The sequence below is a fragment of the Coregonus clupeaformis genome, unplaced genomic scaffold (assembly GCF_020615455.1).
Source record: "Coregonus clupeaformis isolate EN_2021a unplaced genomic scaffold, ASM2061545v1 scaf1660, whole genome shotgun sequence".
NCBI classification, from domain to species: domain Eukaryota; kingdom Metazoa; phylum Chordata; class Actinopteri; order Salmoniformes; family Salmonidae; genus Coregonus; species Coregonus clupeaformis.
Window position 1 is genome coordinate 57,663 of NW_025535114.1, and position 25,612 is coordinate 83,274.

The window sequence follows — 25,612 nt, forward strand, 5'->3', positions numbered from 1 at the left end:
GTCATATGGATATCTACTGTGTCATGTAATGTATACATAAACTCAGCAAAAAAGAAAACGTCCCCTTTTCAGGATCTTTCAAAGATAATTTGTAAAAATTCAAATAACTTCACAGATCTTCATTGTAAAGGGTTTAAACACTGTTTCCCATGCTAGTCCCCTGTAGCTCAGTTGGTAGAGCATGGCGCTTGCAACGCCAGGGTTGTGGGTTTGTTTCCCACGGGGGCCAGTATGAAAATGTATGCACTCACTAACTGTAAGTCGCTCTGGATAAGAGTGTCTGCTAAATGACTAAAATGTAAAATGTTGTTCAATGCATTGAACCATAAACAATTAATGAACATGCACCTGTGGAACGGTCATTAAGACACTAACAGCTTACAGACGGTAGTTATGAAAACTTAGGACCCTAAAGAGGCCTTTCTACTGACTCTGAAAAACACCAAAAGAAAAATGCCCAGGGTCCCTGCTCATCTGCGTGAACGTGCCTTAGGCATGCTGCAAGGAGGCATGAGGACTGCAGATGTGGCCAGGGCAATAAATTGCAATGTCCGTACTGTGAGACGCCTAAGACAGCGCTATAGGGAGACAGGACGGACAGCTGATCGTCCTCGCAGTGGCAGACCACGTGTAACAACACCTGCACAGGATCGGAACATCCGAACATCACACCTGCGGGACAGGTACAGGATGGCAACAACAACTGCCCGAGTTACACCAGGAACGCACAATCCCTCCATCAGTGCTCAGACTGTCCGTAATAGGCTGAGAGAGGCTGGACTGAGGGCTTGTAGGCCTGTTGTAAGGCAAGTCCTCACCAGACATCACCGGCAACAACGTCGCCTATGGGCACAAACACACCGTCGCTGGACCAGACAGGACTGGCTAAAAAAGTGCTCTTCACTGACGAAGTCGCGGTTTTGTCTCACCAGGGGTGATGGTCGGATTCGTGTTTATCGTCGAAGGAATGAGCGATACACCGAGGCCTGTACTCTGGAGCGGGATCGATTTGGAGGTGGATGGTCCGTCATGGTCTTGGGCGGTGTGTCACAGCATCATCGGACTGAGCTTGTTGTCATTGCAGGAAATCTCAACGCTGTGCGTTACAGGGAAGACATCCTCCTCCCTCATGTGGTACCCTTCCTGCAGGCTCATCCTGACATGACCCTCCAGCATGACAATGCCACCAGCCATACTGCTCGTTCTGTGCGTGATTTCCTGCAAGACAGGAATGTCAGTGTTCTGCCATGAAGAGCCTGGATCTGTTGGATCGGAGGGTGAGGGCTAGGATTTAGCCATTCCCCCCAGAAATGTCTGGGAACTTGCAGGTGCCTTGGTGGAAGAGTGGGGTAACATCTCACAGCAAGAACTGGCAAATCTGGTGCAGTCCATGAGGAGGAGATGCACTGCAGTACTTAATGCAGCTGGTGGCCACACCAGATACTGTTACTTTTGATTTTGACCCCCCCCTTTGTTCTGTTGGTCACACGTCTGTGGAACTTGTTCAGTTTATGTCTCAGTTGTTGAATCTTGTTATGTTCATACAAATATTTACACGTTAAGTTTGCTGAAAATAAACGCAGTTGACAGTGAGAGGACGTTTCTTTTTTTGCTGAGTTTATATCTCAATGTCCCAACTCTCTAAATACATGGCTCTGGGCCTACCTCTCCATAGGCGGTGACCTTTGACCTACTACTGAATCTGTAGGCCTATGTGATCCTGTAACCAGTCACAGATGTGTCATTAGTGTAAATCACTTACCTGACTTCCTTCATAACATCAGCTTCATTGATGGGGTCATCCAGGTCTATGAGGGTGAGGTCATTCCCACTGACCTCTGACCTCTGAAAGACAGCACAAAGTCATGTTTAGATGTCACCTACTGTGTCGCCTTTTGCCGTGTTCAAAACAACTGGGAAATCTCTGACTTCCGACTTCAGTGCGTTCAAGACAACTGGGAAATAGGGAAAAAAAACAAGCTCCGACTGGGAAAAATCGTTTTGAACAGTCATCCAACTCGGAATTCCAAGTCGGAAGCAGCGCGGCTTGGCGGGTCATGTTTTGGAGGACGCCTGACTCGACCTTCACCTCTCCCGAGCCTGCTGGGGAGTTGCAGCGATGAGACAAGATCGTAACAAGATCGTAACTACCAATTGGATATCACGAAAAATTGGGGAGAAAAAGGGGGTAAAATTACCACCACAAAATGTAAAAAGGAATTCCAAGTCGGAAACTCTGGGATCTTTCTAGAGCTCCGACTTTCCGACCTGAAGATCACGGACATGATTTGACCTAGTTATTTTTTTCGAGTTCCCAGTTGCCTTGAGAGCACCATTAACCCAACTCTCATTGTCACATCATAATGCATCATATTCAGAGAAATAGAATCACCAGAACATCATATCAGGTGTACAGTTCAGTTTACCAGTCAAATTGCCAAGGTCAGAGGCTCTATCCTTTCTAGTGATTCTATTTCTATGGTCACATAATAATGCATCATATCTATGCTTGTGTCCGAAATAGCACCCTAGTTCCAATATAGTGCACTTCTTTTGGCTGGAGCCCTATAGAGTCCCACAGTATGAGTCATAATACCCATAAAACCTAGTGGTCAAACAGGGAAATGGTTCCAATCGTTTTTCCACCATTCATTTTTCCCATTGGGGATTTTAGAAACACTTAAAATAAGGTCTGTGTTTCGTGTAGGCTTACCCTGGTGTGACATTTTGATAACCGTGTAAATCTCTCTAGGACAAGGTGACTTATCAATATATTCGCCTGTATTTACCTCCCAAAAATGTAATGCTTATTAGCTGCTAATGTTGCTATCATAAAGAACTACAAATGCCATGATGATCATGCTGATCGAGGCAAAGGTAAGAATCTCTGGATTAACTATCTAATGTTAGCTAAATGTAGTAATGAATAAATTGGCTGCATTTCTTTAAATGGACAATTCTGTGAACTGTCTAGTGCAAGTCTTAAATTGACACAATACCCGTTAGCAAAGGTGTCAGCTAGAGATGACATGCAGGAGCTTGCAGGGATTTGTAGTTTTGCATGATGTCTACTTTGATGCTAATTAGCATTTTCGAATCTGAGAGTAAATAGAGCCGAATATACTGATAAAAGTCAACTTGTCCGAGAGAGATTTACAGGGTAAGCCTACACGAAATACAGCCCTTATTTTATGTGTTTCTAAAATCGCCTATGGGAAAAATGAATGGTGGAAAAACGATTGGAACCATTTCCCTGTTTGACCGCTAGGTTTTATGGGTATTATCACACCTCCACTGTAACACTCTATAGAGGGGTTGGTTGTTTAGCAACAAAACTGGCATGCAACTATGGGGCAAAATAGACAGGGTTTGACTTAGACAACATGTAAACTATATTTAGTCTCTAAATGTTTAATGCAAACATAAATACATTTGAACAATGAACTCGTATCAAATACATTGTTACAGTTGTTGTTGGTTAGCTAGGTAGCGAATTTTAGCCATTGCATAGACATGATATCAGTCAAAACACCTCAAAACAAGACTTGGTATCAATAACACCATACAACGAGCTGAAACATGCCACAGAGCTACGATTCCCCACATGGCAGCTTGTTGTTAGCTGAGGTTCAGAATCATAACAAGATACACGACTTCCGGCCATCGATGCGCGAGCATCATTTTCGTGACATCAGCCAACCCTTCTATGGCTCCTAGTCAAAAGTAGTGCACTAGCTCCTGGTCAAAAGTAGTGCACTAGCCTACATAGGGAATAGGGTGCCATTTAGGACGTATTTATGAAGGCGCTGTCATAACCTTTGACCCCCATTTGACCCACAGCAGATTCTACTTACTGTACCTTTAGCCAACTCTCATGACTCCCCGGCCATAGACTTTCTAGTTTGATATTACAGCATGAATAGCACACTATTTCATTTGTTAAACAATATTTAATCCACAGTAATTAATATAATTGAATATTTAAAAATAAATAACATGCCTACCTTGAACTCTTTATTCTCCATCTCCTTGCAAAATCAGCACATTTCCTTGCCAAAATGAACGCGCATCCAGAGCGAAAACAAACGCAATCCTCCAGCACTAGGGAGGATTAGACTGAACTGCTCCAGCGGTTTTTGATCAGTTTCAACGTTTATCAGTGATGACGTAACAATGACCTGTACAGATTTGACGCACTTTCGATCTCGTGCTGATGCAACACTCTGTGTTGTTGAAAGCTCACGTATGGAAATCCTGCGAGTTGTAAACAAATGTAGGCTATTGTTGCCCTTAAAACTGTAATGTTGAGGACGCCATGAAAAATAAAATACATAACCCACACCGTTAGGCCAAGGTACATGCAATTGTCATCATTTTGCCAATAGACTTCTTGTTCCTTGTTGTATGTAGCCTTTCTTTTGGGATTAGCACCACTGTCACCTAGAAATTGATACTGCGGTTGTCACATAAAACAGATAACCCATAGTTCATTATTAAATAACATAACTCATTTCTTTATTTTATTACTCATAAAATATACAGCAATCTTCAGATACTGAAAGAATTCATGGGAGTTTCGAATTCAGTCACTATTTCATATGTACATGCTAGTTTCATCCTTTTAAATAAATAAAAAAGGACACGAAAAAAACTGTGAACCTCCTGATCCTGATTTGACGAACATAGCATATGTATTGTACATATTTCCAGTTGAAATGATTTTCAAAAAGAGACAAAAACGGGGGTTTGAACAAGCAATCACATAAAAGGATTGAGTGGTTTCATTTTTTTGAAGAAGTTAAAGCAAGCAAAACCTGTCAAAATACATTGATTATAAGACCAAGACAAATAATATAGATTTTTTTTTCAACAGAAGAAAATCTAAATGCTGCTGTCCTACGATTGGTTTACAGTGTTTCTCCTCTCCAAGGGAGGCATGTTTTCTGCCTCGGAATAGTATCAGTGCTTTTCACAAACGTTGTAGTACTTAGTGTGCATCATTGTTTTCGCTCATACAGCTGCCCCTACTCTCCTAACCTCCCCTCAGTAACTAAAGAAGGCACAAAATGATGACATAAATATCACAAGAAAGAATAAATAATTAATACATGTATACTTTCTAAAATATTTTCTAGAGGGCAAAGGACAGGTAGGTTTAATAACACAAATGTAAAATAGTCCTGGTCATACAAATGCAAAACTTTACGTCCTAAATGGCACCCTATTCTTTATAGAGTACACTACTTTTGACCAGAACCCTATGGGCCCTGGTCTTAAGTAGTGTACTATAAAGGGAATAGGGTGCCATTGGGGATGGAAATTCTTTGAAATTACTCGACTACGATTTTTGGTTCCCACAGAGGGTCAGGAGCTTAAGACATGAATGATTTTATTAAAATGTTTGTTCATAAAAAATAAATGATTTCCCCTCCTCCCACATGGATTACAGCCAAGAGGCTAGGTGCGTTCTGACTGTCTTAGTGTGCGGATAAACATGACCATCACTCTCATAAAACTTAAATGAAACATCACTCCTTATGTTTTTTCTCAGCCCAAAACGCTCAATCCCATTTCTACTGTCAAAACAGGTTTTGAAAAGGCTTCTTCCACATCTTTTGGTCCATGTCTGTTTTTCACTCAGTGAAGTGCTACTATCCCCTTGGACTACAGGTTATTGCCGTCATAAGGTGTCCGTCTGTCTGTTGGCTGGACAGTTTCTACCGTTTAGGACCTTTGTGGGTAAAGGTAAAGGTGGGGTATAGCAGCAGCAGTTCCTCTGAAGTCCAGTATCTGCTGGAAGGACACCTGGTGGTATGAGAGGATGAGTGTGGCCAGCCAGCCTGTTGTGCCTCCCCCTCTCCCTCCCTCCCTCCCTCCATTTCTCTCTCTCCAACTGCGGGACTCTTAAGGCTCCTGTGCGGACTGTCTCGGCTCGTGCCCTCCCAAAGCTGGCTGTGGTGATTTAAGACACGGTGTGTATGTGTGGATTTGTTTGTGGCCTCTGCCCCACTTCACTGTCCATCCGCCTGCCCTTGGCTCCGCTCCTGGGCAGCGACCACCACCACCCTCAGTACGTCTCTGAGTCTGAGTCGTTGAGTTCCTCATCCTTGTAGAAGCCTCCATCGTGGTCGCGGTGGCCGATGTTGTTGAAGCTGCAGTAGGAGCTGTGCTCGCTGCGCAGCACGGGCAGGCTGTCGAAGGTCACACTCTTGGAGGGGCTGGTGGTGTAGTGGTTAATGGCACTGAAGGACAGGCTGGGCGCCGGGTTGCAGGGGGACACGGGCATCATGGTGGCCAGGATCAGCGCCAGGCAGTCCGCCACGTCTTTGTTGGGGGGCGCAGGCCAAGGCAGGCGTGTAACCTGAGGGGTTCAAACAGAACAGCAGAGGGTCACTCGAGCACACCGTTTACTACAACACTTTTGGTGAAAAACATGAAATAACAGCAGGCTAGGAGATACAAAGTTAAGACAATAACCAAGCAGTGGACTAGAGAGAAACATTTGTGGACACATTGAGAAGAGAAGTACAGAAGAAAACGGTGTTAGCGTTATGGATCTTACCATTCTCATCGACCATGCGCACGCTAGCACCCTTCACTAGTAGCTCCTGAACCACCACTGTCAGACCATTTCTGTCTGCAACGTGTAACGGCCTGAGGAGAAAGTACCGTTAGATTAGCCAGCAGCAAATGAGGATACCTCCCAAATGCCAGACTATTCACTACATAGTGCACTTCTTCCAATTATAATAATAATAATAAGATGCCTTTTAGCAGATGCGTTTTATCCAAAGAGACTTACAGTCAGCGTGCATAATTTTTGTGTATGGGTGGTCCCGGGGATCGAACCCACTACCTTGGCGTTACAAGCGCCGTGCTCTACCAGCTGAGCTACAGAGGACCAATTCTTCTGGCCCAATTAATACAGCTGAACCATACGTACGTCTGTAAGGCTGCGTTAGTCGAGTTGATGAGGTTCCTGTCTGTAATCTTCTCCAATATCAACAAAGCACTGGTTTCATGCCCCTTTAAAAACCAGAGTCAAACATGTCAGACCAAAATTTTAACCAGAGAGAGCCAACTGTTCAGATGAACGTCATCTTCATGTGGGGATGCTCACCTTACTGCAGGCCAGATGAAGAGCAGTGTTCTTGACTGCATCCTGCAGGGTGAGCTCTGCTTTGGCACTGCTCACCAACAGCTCTGACACAGACAGAGAAACATAAAGAAACTCAATTAGGAAATGAAGCGACTTATTAAAATGTAAAACAGACATGTTGAACTTAAGCCGGCTGGGCGAGGCAAAGCGGAGGAGAGGGGGCTGCGTACCGACAGCGTTGGTTTGTCCGTTCTCAGCAGCCATCATGAGGGAGGTCTTCCCGGAGGCATCGGGGGAGTTGACCTGGGCGTTGTGGCCTAGCAGCAGCTGAAGACACTCCACGTGGTCCGTGAAAGCCGCCGCATGCAGGGGGGTCCTGGAGAGAGAGGAAACTTATTTCACCGACATCATGTAGGACTGTTATAAACAAGTTTGTTCAATTAACCCTGTTTATACCATAGAAATATAAAATCACTAATAGATGTATTAAAAGTAATCTACAATCCCTCATCCAACCCCAGAGGTCATTTTATTCCCCAGACAACATTATTCTCCAGAAGAAAAGGACTTTGTCATGTGCTGTAGTTACCGGTTCTTGGTGTCAGTGGCGTTGACAATGGCCGGCCCCAGAGTGTCAATCAGCATCTCTGCAGCCCCCTCGTTGTCATTGATCACAGCACAGTGGAGGGGGCTGAACGAGTTGCCCTCGGTCTTGTGGAAAACCTCCTGTTCCAGCAGCACCTCTACACACGTGTCATGGCCTAGTGGAAGATTGATTCATACAGGAAAAAGATGACGTCGCTGCAGACCACAACAATACTCTCAGAGAAAGCTACACATCTGACAATGGTGAAGTCACAAAAGATGTTTTAGCTACAACATATGCTATGTCAATCCCTGACAAAGTCCTGTTTCAGTGTAAGGTCCTCCACTGAGAGTCATAACCCCTAATTCTGTTGTAGCCTTGTTCATTCCCCCACATGGCTCCGTCCACACCAATCGAATGCTTTTCAAGCCACAAGAGGGAGTGAATGAGTGTACACTTCATGGAGGAGAGAACAGAGCTACAGTCCAGTTAGTCAGTACGACCGTGATGGCCTGCCTAATTAGGGACATACGGTGCTGAAGAGAGAAAATCAGAAAAGATCTAGTGTTCCGTTAGTCCAGTACGTACCGTTGTAGCAGGCCCAGTGTAGTGGCGTGTAGCCCTGGTTGTCTGTGATGACGGGGAGGGTCTCCACTGACTGGGCGGCGTGTAGGAGCCCCCCCAGCACCCCGATGTGTCCGGATGCCGCCGCCAGGTGGACAGGGGTTCGCCCCTTACAGTCCCGAACCAGGAAGCTGGCGCTGTGCTGCAGCAGGGCCTCCACACACTCCTCATGACCCGTCACCGCCTGGGAGGAAGGGCGGGGAGACAAGAATGGATTTGAAATAACTAATAATCAATGATATAATAATGAATCATCAATTATTACAAATGATGTCTGGAGACAGGTCCCCCTACAGGGATGAATACACCACTACCCATGGACAACTACTTTTCTGAAGATAATATGTATATTTGAGCCTCCCCGTCTCTTTCTGTGTGTGAGCGTATACAGCCAGCTCTCCTCCTCACCCCTCTGTGTAGCGCTGTTCTGCCCCACTTGTCTTTGGCTTCTACGCTGGCTCCCTTGTTGAGCAGTGAGTACAAACAGTCTGTGTGTCCGCTCAGCACCGACAGCATCAGAGGGGTTCTGATACACAAGACAACAAGGTCATATTACAAACTGGTAATAACCAGGCTGAGTCCCAAATGGCAACCTATTCCCTATATGGTACACTACTTTTGACCTGAGCCCATAGGGTTCTGGTTTAAAGTAGTGCACCAAGTAGGGCATAGGGTGCCATTTGGGACGTAGACCTAGTGTCAAAATCTCTTTATTTCAGGAATTGTATCCAAAACCCAATTGACTTACTGTCCATTCCCGTCTTGAACGTCCACTGCACTCTGGAGGTCAGCATTTCCAATCAGCAAACGCAAACACTCCGAATGACCGTTGGTAGCTAGAGGAGGATAAACAGAGAGGATATAAGAATGTGAGATGATTGACCGTTGGTAGCTAGAGGAGGATAAACAGAGAGGATATAAGAATGTGAGATGATTGACCGTTGGTAGCTAGAGGAGGATAAACAGAGAGGATAGTGAGCTGATTGACGGTTGGTAGCTAGAGGAGGATAAACAGAGAGGATATAAGAATGTGAGATGATTGACCGTTGGTAGCTAGAGGAGGCTAAACAGAGAGGATATAAGAATGTGAGATGATTGACCGTTGGTAGCTAGAGGAGGATAAACAGAGAGGATATAAGAATGTGAGATGATTGACCGTTGGTAGCTAGAGGAGGCTAAACAGAGAGGATATAAGAATGTGAGATGATTGGACCTTGGTAGCTACAGGAGGATAAACAGAGAGGATATAAGAATGTGAGATGATTGACCGTTGGTGCTAGAGGAGGATAAACAGAGAGGATATAAGAATGTGAGATGATGTGACCTGGCTGCTAGATGAGTACCTGGCTCTGGATATAAGAATGTGCAGCTGATCTAGGACTCAGCTTAGCTCAGCAGATGCTAAAGACAAAATATGACCTTAGATCAGTGTGTAGTGGGCATTTTCACACTATGCTATACAATATCCCTAGAGTGGACATTGGCATCCTAGCAACATGACCAAACAAATGTCCATCTTGGTAAGGAAAACTTTTGAATTACAGAATCTCTAGGTCTTACGTGATATCCTATGCGTACCTGCAGCGTGGATGGGGGTCCTCTTCAGGGTGAAGTCTTTAACCAGGATGGAGGCTCCCTGGTTGATGAGGACGTCAACACACTCCACATGGCCTTTAAAGGCAGCCAGGTCCAGAGGGGTGCGCCCCTGGCTGTTCCTCACGTCTAGATCCAGCAGAGACTGAACCAGGACCTCCATAGCATGGTGGTGGCCGTGGTACGCCTGAATGGAAACAAACACACAGTCTGAAGCAAAGTCCAGTGGTATGCCTGAACAGATATACACTCCTAATATAATCAATGTCCTATAGTAGACCAGTGGTATGCCTGAACAGATATACACTCCTAATATAATCAATGTCCTATAGTAGACCAGTGGTATGCCTGAACAGATATACACTCCTAATATAATCAATGTCCTATAGTAGACCAGTGGTGTGCCTGAACAGATATACACTCCTAATATAATCAATGTCCTATAGTAGACCAGTGGTATGCCAGAACAGAAATACACTCCTAATATAATCAATGTCCTATAGTAGACCAGTGGTACGCCTGAACAGATATACACTCCTAATATAATCAATGTCCTATAGTAGACCAGTGGTATGCCTGAACAGATATACACTCTTAATATAATCAATGTCCTATAGTAGACCAGTGGTATGCCAGAACAGATATACACTCCTAATATAATCAATGTCCTATAGTAGACCAGTGGTATGCCTGAACAGATATACACTCCTAATATAATCAATGTCCTATAGTAGACCAGTGGTATGCCAGAACAGATATACACTCCTAATATAATCAATGTCCTATAGTAGACCAGTGGTACGCCTGAACAGAAATATACTCCTAATATAATCAATGTTGTTTAGTAGACCAGTGGTATGCCTGAACAGAAACAGTCCTAGACCTCTAAAGTAGACCAGTGTCTCTCAAATCGGGTGCCCATTTTTTCTCCCGCCCAGCATCAACATCGAAGGTCCCTGCCAAGCGTGAGATTTAGAAACAAACACACTACTACTCCTCTGTTGGAGGTTGATTAACTCAAATGGCAAAATAAGGAAATCATCCTCATCATCACCGTGTCAAAATATGCATGTATTTTACACTAATCAGGAACAGATAGGAACATGGTGTGTGAGTGTCTGGACAATCAACTTTTCGTGGAAAAACAACACCATGCCTGTATCCCAGATAGCACCCTATTTCCCATGTAGTGCAGTACTTTTGATCTGGGCCCATAAGGTTCTGGTCAAAAGTAGGGCACTAAATAGGGAATAGGGTGCCATTTGTCATGTGGCGAGACCCCTACAGGAGCAGGTAGGCTTTACTCACAGCTAAGTGTAGGGGGCTGATGGGAGCTCTGACATCAGAGTCGTTCAGGATGTCTGTCCCTGAGGTTTCCATTAGCTGGGGAAAGACAAGGACGGGCCAGTTTAGACTTGTAACATATTTACTTTGAAGGTTAGTCTAGTAGCATGTTTCATGTTGTAAATCTCAGTGACCAGCCCCTGCAGACATACTGGGGTGTTGCATTCGTATCTTAAACAAGCTAGTGTGAGGAAAAGTAACCAACTGGTACTTACCACATCTAAAGGTGTTTCACTTGCAATCTGGAAAAAGAACATCAAGAGTGACGATGCGGCCACGACAAACATGCAACCACACCTTAAAACCTACTGAATATCAACGTCTGTCCCAAATGGCACCCTATTCCCTATATAGTGCATTACTTTTGACCAGAGCCCTATGGGCCCTACATCCATTTGGGACGCAGACAAAATGGTCTGTGAATGCAGGGCGTCTAGTCCCCTGTGGTTCTGACTCACCAGCTCCAGACAGAGGCGGTGTCCGTACGCAGACGCGTAATGGACTGCGTTGTAGCCCTGATTGTCCCTGATCCCTGGGTTAGCGTCGTTTCGCAGCAAATATTCCAGACACCTAGAGGTCAGAGGTCAAGAGTTCACTAATCATTATACCAACATCAAGACAGACAGATAAGCAAGCAGAGACACTTTCCCAAAGGAGACGTGGCCAAGCTTTCACACTGCAGATTTAACACTAGTATGTATTCAAACACGGCCAACAACATACTCTAGACTACAGTGAAATGTGAAAGGTCATGGCACCACAACATACTCTCCAGACTACAGTGAAATGTGAAAGGTCATGGCACCACAACATACTCTCCAGACTACAGTGAAATGTGAAAGGTCATGGCACCACAACATACTCTCCAGACTACAGTGAAATGTGAAAGGTCATGGCACCACAACATACTCTCCAGACTACAGTGAAATGTGAAAGGTCATGGCACCACAACATACTCTCCAGACTACAGTGAAATGTGAAAGGTCATGGCACCACAACATACTCTCCAGACTACAGTGAAATGTGAAAGGTCATGGCACCACAACATACTCTCCAGACTACAGTGAAATGTGAAAGGTCATGGCACCACAACATACTCTCCAGACTACAGTGAAATGTGAAAGGTCATGGCACCACAACATACTCTCCAGACTACAGTGAAATGTGAAAGGTCATGGCACCACAACATACTCTCCAGACTACAGTGAAATGTGAAAGTCATGGCACCACAACATACTCTCCAGACTACAGTGAAATGTGAAAGGTCATGGCACCACAACACACACAACAGTAAGAGAGGTGTGAGACGTACTTTCCGTCTGTGTCGGAGGCAGCAGCGTAGTGGAGCGGGGTGCAACCCCTTTTATACAGATCGTTCACACTGGCCCCAGACCCCACCAAGGCAAACAGACACTGGTAGTTACAATTGGCTGCCGCATAATGCAGAGGACTCCTAGAAGAACGCACCATTCAAATAAAAAGAAACAGCTTATTGAGGACATTTACATTTTACATTTACGTCATTTAGCAGACGCTCTTATCCAGTGCGACTTACAGGAGCAATTAGGGTTAAGTGCCTTGCTGCAGTGCACATAGACACATTTTTCACCTAGTCAGCTAGGGGATTTGAACCAGCAACCTTTCGGTTACTGACCCAACGCTCTTAACCGCTAGGCTACCTGCCGCCCAACATTTCCCATAATAATTCCTATATGCCCCTATACTATATTCCCCATTATCATAAAGATCACATATGAAAGTTATTTGATGCCACAGACAGACCTTCCGAAGCTGTCCTTTCTGTTGATGTCTGCCCCTGTGTTGAGCAGCAGATTCAGAGAGTCCAGGTTCCTGGTAACAAGATATCAAGTTCAGAAAGGCCCTCGTACATCTGAGCTATCAGGTGGATGGTAACAAGATATCAAGTTCAGAAAGGCTCTCGTACATCTGAGCTATCAGGTGGATGGTAACAAGATATCAAGTTCAGAAAGGCCCTTTCACATCTGAGCTATCAGGTGGATGGTAACAAGATATCAAGTTCAGAAAGGCCCTCGTACATCTGAGCTATCAGGTGGATGGTAACAAGATATCAAGTTCAGAAAGGCCCTCGTACATCTGAGCTATCAGGTGGATGGTAACAAGATATCAAGTTCAGAAAGGCCCTCGTACATCTGAGCTATCAGGTGGATGGTAACAAGATATCAAGTTCAGAAAGGCCCTCGTACATCTGAGCTATCAGGTGAATGGTAACAAGATATCAAGTTCAGAAAGGCTCTCGTACATCTGAGCTATCAGGTGGATGGTAACAAGATATCAAGTTCAGAAAGGCCCTCGTACATCTGAGCTATCAGGTGAATGATAACAAGATATCAAGTTCAGAAAGGCCCTCGTACATCTGAGCTATCAGGTGGATGGTAACAAGATATCAAGTTCAGAAAGGCCCTCGTACATCTGAGCTATCAGGTGAATGGTAACAAGATATCAAGTTCAGAAAGGCCCTCGTACATCTGAGCTATCAGGTGGATGGTAACAAGATATCAAGTTCAGAAAGGCCCTTTCACATCTGAGCTATCAGGTGGATGGTAACAAGATATCAAGTTCAGAAAGGCCCTTTCACATCTGAGCTATCAGGTGGATGGTAACAATGAGAACCTTAAAGAAAAGAGAAACCCGTACACTGCTCTTGCTAGTATCACTGTTTTTATAATGCTAATAAAAGCAATAATAAAAAGTGATACTAGCAAGAGCAGTTTGCAGGTTTCTCTTCTCTTTCAAGAAGATATAAAGACAATTTAGACCAGAGCGCAAGTCAATACCACCATGGCATGGAACCACATTATACAGAAATGATACCGCACTAATGATCTATACGATTTTTTAATACTGCTAAACAATGTGAAATGTAAGAGTGTGAATATGTGTTTGTTCTTTCTGGTGGCTTTCCAGTTCATGAACTAAATATTCCTTGGTGTAAAGCCTGGACCAGTCCACTCACCCAACAGCTGCTGCAGCATGTAAACAGGTCCTTCCAAAGTCGTCAGGGGTGTCTATATCAAAGCCTGATGAGAGGAGCTTCCGACAGCAGTCAGAGAACCCACTGAGAGCAGACAGGTGGAGGGGGAACATCCCATGGACGCCTCGCCTGCAACACATTTTTACATTTTAGACTTTAAGCAGACACTCTTATCCAGAGCGACTTACAGTTGATTCAGCTAAGATTGGAAACAGCACCACATCACAGTCCTCATTAAACCCCACAGCAGATCAACACATCAGCATGCTGCAATGCCCTGTCTATCAACCCCCCACACACCACAATGTGTTGAGCATAGTCTCCAAGCGGGAATTCGGTCAATGACAGAATTGCAGATGCATGTTGCATTTTTGCTGGAAACTGTGTGTGTTCTCACTTGGCTGTGTCAGCTGCGTTCGTGATGAGTGTATTGATGAGTAACTCATGGCCGTAGCGAGCAGAGATGTGCAGAGGTGTGTTTCCATTCTTTTCTTCACAGTCGATCTCAGCACCTACAGAACACACACACACACACACAGACACACACACACACACACACAGACACACACACACAGACACACACAGACACAAACACACACACACACACACATACACACACACAGACACACACACGTCAACCACTTGACCCTAGAGGCCTCATGAAGCTTCATGTTCAACCACATTGCAAGTAACATTGCTCTGTGCCAGTGAATCATGGTTTGAAGACAAAAGACAATGCTGAAGAGCCTACTGGTTCATATATATTCAGTTGAGAGCATTCACAGCGACTCACCATTCTGGATGATGGCTTGAGATCTGGAGAAGCGTCCGTGGATGGCCGTCATGTGGAGGGGGGTCTTTCCATCTTTACTCTGCAGATAGAAAGACAAAGATGGTTCACACGGCAGTCTGTGCTGCTGACCACAGGCAAAATCAAACACGTATTGGAGGAGCGCTTGATTGCATTTAGTTTGCATTGTTAGGCCTATTCCATTGGTATTTGAATGTAGACCAGGGCCAAATACTAAGCCATGTGCTGCGTCAGTGTGTGCGTCCCAAATGGCACCCTATTTATAAGTACACTACTTTTTGAACCAAAGTAGTGTACTTATAAAGGGAACAGGGTGCCATTTGGGACACAGGCAGTGTCATCACGGCTCCTTGCTCTATGGGCCCCTGGTCAAAAGTAGTGCACTACATAGGGAATAGGGTGTTATTTAGTTCAGACACAGTGTTGGTCATCCGGTCTCCTCACCTTGATGTTGACGAGGGCCCCGTTGCCCACCAGCAGCTCCAGGCAGAGCGCCCCATGGCGCGAGGCGGCCGTGAAGTGGAGTGGGGCCAAACCCTTCTCGTACACCTGGTTCACGTTGGCGCCGCACTCGATCAGCTCATTCACCACCACATCCTGCCCGTTGTAGCATGCCACGTGGAGGGGGGTGTTACCGTACCCATTGGGCTAATTTATCTGGAGGGAGCAAGGGAGGGAAAAGAGTGGAGAGAGAGAGAGAGAGGGTTGGGGAGAACAAAACAATACATTCCTGATCAGGTCACTTGGTTCTGAAAACCCCCTGGTCCAACCTCTCTCTCTTCATTACTTGGTTATGAAAACCCCCTGGTCCAACCTCTCTCTCTTCATTACTTGGTTAGGAAAACCCCCTGGTCCAACCTCTCTCTCTTCATTACTTGGTTATTAAAAACCCCTGGTCCAACCTCTCTCTCTTCATTACTTGGTTCTGAAAACCCACTGGTCCAACCTCTCTCTCTTCATTGCTTGGTTCTGAAAACCCCCTGGTCCAACCTCTCTCTCTTCATTACTTGGTTCTGAAAACCCCCTGGTCCAACCTCTCTCTCTTCATTACTTGGTTATGAAAACCCCCTGGTCCAACCTCTCTCTCTTCATTGCTTGGTTCTGAAAACCCCTTGGTCCAACCTCTCTCTCTTCATTACTTGGTTCTGAAAAACCCCCTGGTCCAACCTCTCTCTCTTCATTACTTGGTTATGAAAACCCCTGGTCCAACCTCTCTCTCTTCATTACTTGGTTCTGAAAACCCCCTGGTCCAACCTCTCTCTCTTCATTACTTGGTTCTGAAAAACCCCCTGGTCCAACCTCTCTCTCTTCATTACTATTATGAAAACCCCCTGGTCCAACCTCTCTCTCTTCATTACTTGGTTCTGAAAACCCCCTGGTCCAACCTCTCTCTCTTCATTACTTGGTTATGAAAACCCCCTGGTCCAACCTCTCTCTCTTCATTACTTGGTTCTGAAAACCCCTGGTCCAACCTCTCTCTCTTCATTACTTGGTTCTGAAAACCCCCTGGTCCAACCTCTCTCTCTTCATTACTTGGTTCTGAAAAACCCCCTGGTCCAACCTCTCTCTCTTCATTACTTGGTTATGAAAAACCCCCTGGTCCAACCTCTCTCTCTTCATTACTATTATGAAAACCCCCTGGTCCAACCTCTCTCTTCATTACTTGGTTCTGAAAACCCCCTGGTCCAACCTCTCTCTCTTCATTACTTGGTTATGAAAACCCCCTGGTCCAACCTCTCTCTCTTCATTACTTGGTTCTGAAAACCCCCTGGTCCAACCTCTCTCTCTTCATTACTTGGTTCTGAAAACCCACTGGTCCAACCTCTCTCTCTTCATTGCTTGGTTCTGAAAACCCCCTGGTCCAACCTCTCTCTCTTCATTACTTGGTTCTGAAAACCCCCTGGTCCAACCTCTCTCTCTTCATTACTTGGTTATGAAAACCCCCTGGTCCAACCTCTCTCTCTTCATTGCTTGGTTCTGAAAACCCCCTGGTCCAACCTCTCTCTCTTCATTACTTGGTTCTGAAAACCCCCTGGTCCAACCTCTCTCTCTTCATTACTTGGTTATGAAAAACCCCCTGGTCCAACCTCTCTCTCTTCATTACTTGGTTCTGAAAACCCCCTGGTCCAACCTCTCTCTCTTCATTACTTGGTTCTGAAAACCCCCTGGTCCAACCTCTCTCTCTTCATTACTATTATGAAAACCCCCTGGTCCAACCTCTCTCTCTTCATTACTTGGTTCTGAAAACCCCCTGGTCCAACCTCTCTCTCTTCATTACTTGGTTATGAAAACCCCCCTGGTCCAACCTCTCTCTCTTCATTACTTGGTTCTGAAAACCCCCTGGTCCAACCTCTCTCTCTTCATTACTTGGTTCTGAAAACCCCCTGGTCCAACCTCTCTCTCTTCATTACTTGGTTCTGAAAACCCCCTGGTCCAACCTCTCTCTCTTCATTACTTGGTTATGAAAACCCCTGGTCCAACCTCTCTCTCTTCATTACTTTATGAAAACCCCTGGTCCAACCTCTCTCTCTTCATTACTTGGTTCTGAAAACCCCCTGGTCCAACCTCTCTCTCTTCATTACTTGGTTATGAAAACCCCCTGGTCCAACCTCTCTCTCTTCATTACTTGGTTCTGAAAACCCCCTGGTCCAACCTCTCTCTCTTCATTACTTGGTTCTGAAAAACCCCCTGGTCCAACCTCTCTCTCTTCATTACTTGGTTCTGAAAACCCCCTGGTCCAACCTCTCTCTCTTCATTACTTGGTTTTGAAAACCCCCTGGTCCAAATCTCTCTCTTCATTACTTGGTTATGAAAACCCCCTGGTCCAACCTCTCTCTCTTCATTACTTGGTTCTGAAAAACCCCCTGGTCCAACCTCTCTCTCTTCATTACTTGGTTCTGAAAACCCCCTGGTCCAACCTCTCTCTCTTCATTACTTGGTTCTGAAAACCCCCTGGTCCAACCTCTGTCTCTTCATTACTTGGTTATGAAAACCCCCTGGTCCAACCTCTCTCTCTTCATTACTATTATGAAAACCCCCTGGTCCAACCTCTCTCTCTTCATTACTTGGTTCTGAAAACCCCCTGGTCCAACCTCTCTCTCTTCATTACTTGGTTATGAAAACCCCCTGGTCCAACCTCTCTCTCTTCATTACTTGGTTCTGAAAACCCCCTGGTCCAACCTCTCTCTCTTCATTACTTGGTTCTGAAAACCCACTGGTCCAACTCTCTCTCTCTTCATTGCTTGGTTCTGAAAAACCCCCTGGTCCAACCTCTCTCTCTTCATTACTTGGTTCTGAAAACCCCCTGGTCCAACCTCTCTCTCTTCATTACTTGGTTATGAAAAACCCCCTGGTCCAACCTCTCTCTCTTCATTGCTTGGTTCTGAAAACCCCCTGGTCCAACCTCTCTCTCTTCATTACTTGGTTCTGAAAAACCCCCTGGTCCAACCTCTCTCTCTTCATTACTTGGTTATGAAAAACCCCTGGTCCAACCTCTCTCTCTTCATTACTTGGTTCTGAAAAACCCCCTGGTCCAACCTCTCTCTCTTCATTACTTGGTTCTGAAAACCCCCTGGTCCAACCTCTCTCTCTTCATTACTATTATGAAAACCCCCTGGTCCAACCTCTCTCTCTTCATTACTTGGTTCTGAAAACCCCCTGGTCCAACCTCTCTCTCTTCATTACTTGGTTATGAAAAACCCCCTGGTCCAACCTCTCTCTCTTCATTACTTGGTTCTGAAAACCCCCTGGTCCAACCTCTCTCTCTTCATTACTTGGTTCTGAAAACCCCCTGGTCCAACCTCTCTCTCTTCATTACTTGGTTCTGAAAACCCCCTGGTCCAACCTCTCTCTCTTCATTACTTGGTTATGAAAACCCCTGGTCCAACCTCTCTCTCTTCATTACTATTATGAAAAACCCCCTGGTCCAACCTCTCTCTCTTCATTACTTGGTTCTGAAAACCCCCTGGTCCAACCTCTCTCTCTTCATTACTTGGTTGTGAAAAACCCCCTGGTCCAACCTCTCTCTCTTCATTACTTGGTTCTGAAAACCCCCTGGTCCAACCTCTCTCTCTTCATTACTTGGTTCTGAAAACCCCCTGGTCCAACCTCTCTCTCTTCATTACTTGGTTCTGAAAACCCCCTGGTCCAACCTCTCTCTCTTCATTACTTGGTTTTGAAAACCCCCTGGTCCAAACTCTCTCTCTTCATTACTTGGTTATGAAAACCCCCTGGTCCAACCTCTCTCTCTTCATTACTTGGTTATGAAAACCCCCTGGTCCAACCTCTCTCTCTTCATTACTGTTATGAAAAACCCCCTGGTCCAACCTCTCTCTCTTCATTACTTGGTTATGAAAACCCCCTGGTCCAACCTCTCTCTCTTCATTACTTGGTTATGAAAACCCCCCTGGTCCAACCTCTCTCTCTTCATTACTTGGTTCTGAAAACCCCCTGGTCCAACCTCTCTCTCTTCATTACTTGGTTCTGAAAACCCCCTGGTCCAACCTCTCTCTCTTCATTACTTCGTTATGAAAACCCCCTGGTCCAACCTCTCTCTCTTCATTACTTGGTTATGAAAACCCCCTGGTCCAACCTCTCTGTCTTCTTTACTTGGTTATGAAAACCCCCTGGTCCAAATCACTGGCTCTAACCTCTCTCTCTTCATTACTATTATGAAAACCCCCTACACATTTGAATGCGTGTTGACTCACATCCACACCAAGGTCCAGGAGGTACTTGAACACACTGATCATTCCACTGGAGGCTGCAGAGTGGAGAGGGGTGTAGGCCTTCTTGTCTTTACAGGACACCTCTGATCCATGAGAGGCCAGCAGTTTCACCACCTCAATGAGAGAGAGAGAGAGAGAGAGAGAGAGAGAGAGAGAGAGAGAGAGAGAGAGAGAGAGAGAGAGAGAGAGAGAGAGAGAGAGAGAGAGAGAGAGAGAGAGAGAGAGAGAGAGAGAGAGAGATAGTAAGGGGGTTAAGAGAGAAACAGAGACACAAACACAGAGAGATAGGCAGAGAGAGGGAGAGATAGATTAGTTTACAGTGGTACACAGCACCATAAGCAACACCTACATCATGTTAGTACAACTGAAAACATCTAATCAACCTACTTAGTACATGATTCTGACATAATAACACACTAGACGTGGCTCATACAGCTGAGCTGTGAGACTAACACACAGTCCATTCATTCATTCATTCATTGGTATAAAGGACATTAGTCAGAATGTAAATGATGTGGTAAACTCATCACCCATGTAAGCAGCCCAGTGGATTGCTCGGCGATCCTTCTTGTCAAAGGCATTAATGTTGGCTCCTCTGGAGAGAAGCAGCCTCACCATCTAACAGGGAGAGGAGAGAGAAACAAAACACAGGTTGAGGAAAACTAAACAGCAAAATCCGCTAAATCTGGCTTCAAAGCCTTCCCTTTAAAATTATATATTTTGTATTCACAATGAATGAAAGATAACATGTAAAGACATGGTACATTTCTCCCCTTTTAGTCCCCCTTTGACCTCCCCCTCCCCCAGAATGCCTCCAAACACATTTAAAAAGAAAGGGAAAGTAATTGAGTTACATGTCAGAAAACAAAACAAAAGTATACAACAACGTTACTTCAAGCAAAAATGTAATAGCCTAACAATTTCAGGTGATTAAGTGATTTTATAGGCCTATATAGCAGTAATCTCAAGGTGGGGCCAAGAGTACTAATCTGGAGGAAGTGTTTGGAGCTGTTCAAAATAGGATATCATCGGGTCCCAGGAGGAATAAAATGAGTTGGTTGACCCTCGAATGGTAACTTCATTTTTTCTCATTTTAGGAACAGCTTCAGATCTTTGAGCCAAAGAGAGGCTAAGGGAGGATTGATAGATTTCCAATCCAATAAAATCCTTCTGCGGGCTAACAGGGAGGCAAAGGCAATGGCATCTAGCTGTCTATTGGTCAGAGAAGGATTGTTGTTTGGTACTCCAAAAATAGCAATTTCTGCACTACATTTACATATTTAGCAGACGCTCTTATCCAGAGCGACTTACAGTTTGTGAATACATATCTTTTTTATACTGGCCCCCCGTGGGAATCGAACCCACAACCATGGCGTTGCAAACGCCATGCTCTATCAACTGAGCTACATCCCTGCCGGCCATTCCCTCCCCTACCCTGGACGACGCTGGGCCAATTGCGCGCCGCCCCATGGGTCTCCCGGTCGCGGCCGGCTGCGACAGAGCCTGGATTCGAACCAGGATCTCTAGTGCCACAGCTAGCACTGGGATGTAGTGCCTTAGACCACTGGGCCACTCAGGAGACTAACTAGCCTATACTGCAACTAGGCTACGTACAGCAACTAGGCTACATACTGCAACTAGGCTACATACTGCAACTAGGCTACGTACTGCAACTGGCTACGTACTGCAACTAGGCTACGTGCTGCAACTGGGCTACGTACTGCAACTAGGGCTACGTACTGCAACTAGGCTACGTACTGCAACTAGGCTACATACTGCAACTAGGCTACGTCCTGCAACTAGGCTACGTACTGCAACTAGGCTACGTACTGCAACTAGGCTACATCCTGCAACTAGGCTACATCCTGCAACTAGGCTACATACTGCAACTAGGCTACATACTGCAACTAAGCTACATCCTGCAACTAGGCTACGTACTGCAACAAGGCTACGTGCTGCAACTAGGCTACGTACTGCAACTAGGCTACGTACTGCAACTAGGCTACATACTGCAACTAGGCTACATACTGCAACTAGGCTACATACTGCAACTAGGCTACGTACTGCAACTAGGCTACGTACTGCAACTAGGCTACGTACTGCAACTAGGCTACGTACTGCAACTAGGCTACATACTGCAACTAGGCTACATACTGCAACTAGGCTACATACTGTAACTAGGCTACATACTGCAACTAGGCTACATCCTGTAACTAGGCTACATACAGCAACTAGGCTACATCCTGTAACTAGGCTACATACTGCAACTAGGCTACATACTGCAACTAGGCTACGTACTGCAACTAGGCTACATACAGCAACTAGGCTACATCCTGCAACTAGGCTACATACTGCAACTAGGCTACGTACTGCAACTAGGCTACATACAGCAACTAGGCTACATCCTGTAACTAGGCTACATACTGCAACTAGGCTACATACAGCAACTAGACTACGTACTGCAACTAGGCTACATCCTGCAACTAGGCTACGTACTGCAACTAGGCTACATACTGCAACTAGGCTATATACAGCAACTAGGCTACGTACTGCAACTAGGCTACGTACTGCAACTAGGCTACGTACTGTAACTAGGCTACATACTGCAACTAGGCTATATAGAGCAACTAGGCTACATACTGCAACTAGGCTATATACAGCAACTGGGCTACGTACTGTAACTAGGCTACATACTGCAACTAGGCTATATACAGCAACTAGGCTACATCCTGCAACTAGGCTATATACTGTAACTAGGCTACGTACTGCAACTAGGCTACATCCTGCAACTAGGCTACATACTGCAACTAGGCTATATACAGCAACTAGGCTACATACTGCAACTAGGCTACATACTGTAACTAGGCTACATACTGCAACTAGGCTATATACAGCAACTAGGCCACATACTGTAACTAGGCTACATACTGCAACTAGGCTATATACAGCAACTAGGCTACGTACTGCAACTAGGCTACATACTGCAACTAGGCTACGTACTGCAACTAGGCTACATCCTGCAACTAGGCTACGTACTGCAACTAGGCTACATACTGCAACTAGGCTACGTACTGCAACTAGGCTACATCCTGCAACTAGGCTATATACTGCAACTAGGCTATATACTGCAACTAGGCTACGTACAGCAACTAGGCTACGTACAGCAACTAGGCTACGTACAGCAACTAGACTACGTACTGCAACTAGACTACATACTGTAACTAGGCTACCTCCTGCAACTAGGCTACCTCCTGCAACTAGGCTACATACTGCAACTAGGCTACATCCTGCAACTAGGCTACATCCTGCAACTAGGCTACATACTGCAACTAGGCTACATCCTGCAACTAGGCTACCTCCTGCAACTAGGCTACGTACTGCAACTAGGCTACGTACTGCAACTAGGCTACGTACTGCAACTAGGCTACGTACTGCAACTAGGCTACGTACAGCAACTAGGCTACGTACAGCAACTAGGCTACATCCTGCAACTAGGCTACGTACTGCAACTAGGCTACATCCTGCAACTAGGCTACATACAGCAACTAGGCTATGTACTGTAACTAGGCTACATCCTGCAACTAGGCTACATCCTGCAACTAGCCTATGTACTGCAACTAGGCTACATACTGCAACTAGGCTACATACTGCAACTAGGCTACATACTTTCATACCCCCCGTGGGAATCGAACCCACAACCCTGGCGTTGCAAACACCATGCTCTACGAACTGAGCCGGCCATTCCCTCCCCTACCCTGGACGACGCTGGGCCAATTGCGCGCCGCCCCATGGGTCTCCCGGTCGCGGCCGGCTACGACAGAGCCTGGATTCAAACCAGGATCTCTAGTGGCACAGCTAGCACTGCGATGTAGTGCCTTAGACCACTGCGCCACTCACAGACTGAGTATTGCTGAGTATTGCTGACCAGAGCCTTCTCTAACAAAGTCAAAACTTTCTTTAATGTCCCACCCTCAGATACAGATGGTGCCTGGCCTGGTTCACGGCCACATTGAGAAAAAGATGACACATTAGGTCTTTTCACAGGACCCACTCCCTCCTGAGGGCAGTCAAAAACAGCAGCAACCTGCTGTGAAAGTTGTGTTCTACATGCTTTACGTTCCCTTAACAGTTCATCCAACCGATCCTGTACCTCACTGGCTGTCCAGTCACGAATGGGTTTGCTCTTGAACACTTGGGCCAACTCTTTATCAGGACAGTTGCGTACAAACATGACTGCCAACTCTGAGCACTGATTGGGTAAGGTCCTGCCCTCACTCACAAGGTACTGTTCGGCTGCCTCTGCAGCTTTGTTAAGCCTAATCCAGAAATCTATTGGACCCTCATTAGCATATGGTTTGATTGAATAGAAATCAGCTAATGGCATACCTGAGCAGACAGTATCCCCAAAGTGTTGCTTGAAAACACTGAACACCGCCTTAACATCTGTGACAACAAGGTTGTTACGCTTCCAGACTTTGGTCACATCCCGTGCCCTCCCCATGAGCCTAGACATCACCTCCCCAACATTCCCAGACCCAGTGTAACCCCTCTTCTCTAGGTAGACTTCCATTAACTCCTCCCACTCCAGGACAGAGTACTTATCTGAGCCATCACCCCTAAAAAGAGGTGGAGCACTAACATCTGACTTCACAACCAGATTCAGCTTGGACGCATCAATAAAGGTTGACCCACACTGCTCAGGCAGGGGAAACTGCTGGGGTTGGTGAGGGGGACGGGCAGGAGAAAGACTTGAAACCCCAGGCTGCAGTAAACTCGCTCTGATAGATTCTCCTATCTCTGAACCAATCTGCTTAATAAGGTCACTAAGCTGACTCGGAGGCGTCCCATTATCACCGAGTACTGTGGATGATGGTACATCAAAAGACAGAGGTGGGATACCCTGGTCAGGTGGAACAAACAGCCTACCCCTCCCAGTGCTTGCAAACTCAGGACTAGCAAACGCTCTACTCCCAGGAGCTGACTGTACAATTGGTGTAAATGGAAGGACACCCCTCCCTCTACCCACACTAAAATCCCCAGCATAACACGTCTTTATGGATTTGAGAATCTTCCATGGCTCAACAGAGCACTAAAATACAATGTAATTTAGTGCATTCAAATACCCAACAAATAAATGCAATTAACAAATTCATCCAAAACATACAAATAAGCACGAATACCTGTATCTAATGAATATGCTACATTCACTTTCACTGTTTACAGTATATATTCACTTACAGTAAGCCATCAACAAATTCACATGCGCAGGTCGTGTACCTCATCCACATGCACAGCTCCGGCGGTCGGCTTGAGCTGACCAGTCGGCAGGTCACGTAATTAGGACACTGCCACAACTGGAATTCTGATGGTTGGATAATTTTTATTCGACCTGCACACGAAGAGACAACACACAATATGTTAGCTCTTGGTGCAGCCACAGCTCTCGGGCACCTTGCTAGTTGAAGGTCAGGCAAAAGAGAACAGGTGCTGCATGCACACATTCAGTGCCTAACAACACACTATACAATACAAGTTAAATGATATACAACATAATTCTGACAAAATAAATGACATACCTGTACACGAAGAGACAACACACAATAGGTTAGCCCTTGGTGCAGCCACAGCTCTCGGGCACCTGCGTGAGCACATAGAAACTCACTCAAACACTGCCCCAAATACTCCCGAGTTACAATAGCTACCCTAATTAGCGAGCTTGGTGAAAGTTGTTAACATAAATCTTTATATTGTCCACATTGTAACAAAACCTGTAGTTGCGTAACAGCACTTTGTGTAACTTTACCACAGTTTTATA

General features: G+C 45.5%; 1 pseudogene; it reads right to left on the bottom strand.

Annotated features, from left to right (window-relative positions):
* Nucleotides 1-5,873: 5,873 nt before the first annotated feature.
* LOC121565798 lies at nt 5,874-25,071 on the bottom strand (annotated as a pseudogene).
* Between the last annotated feature and the right edge of the window lie 541 nt (nt 25,072-25,612).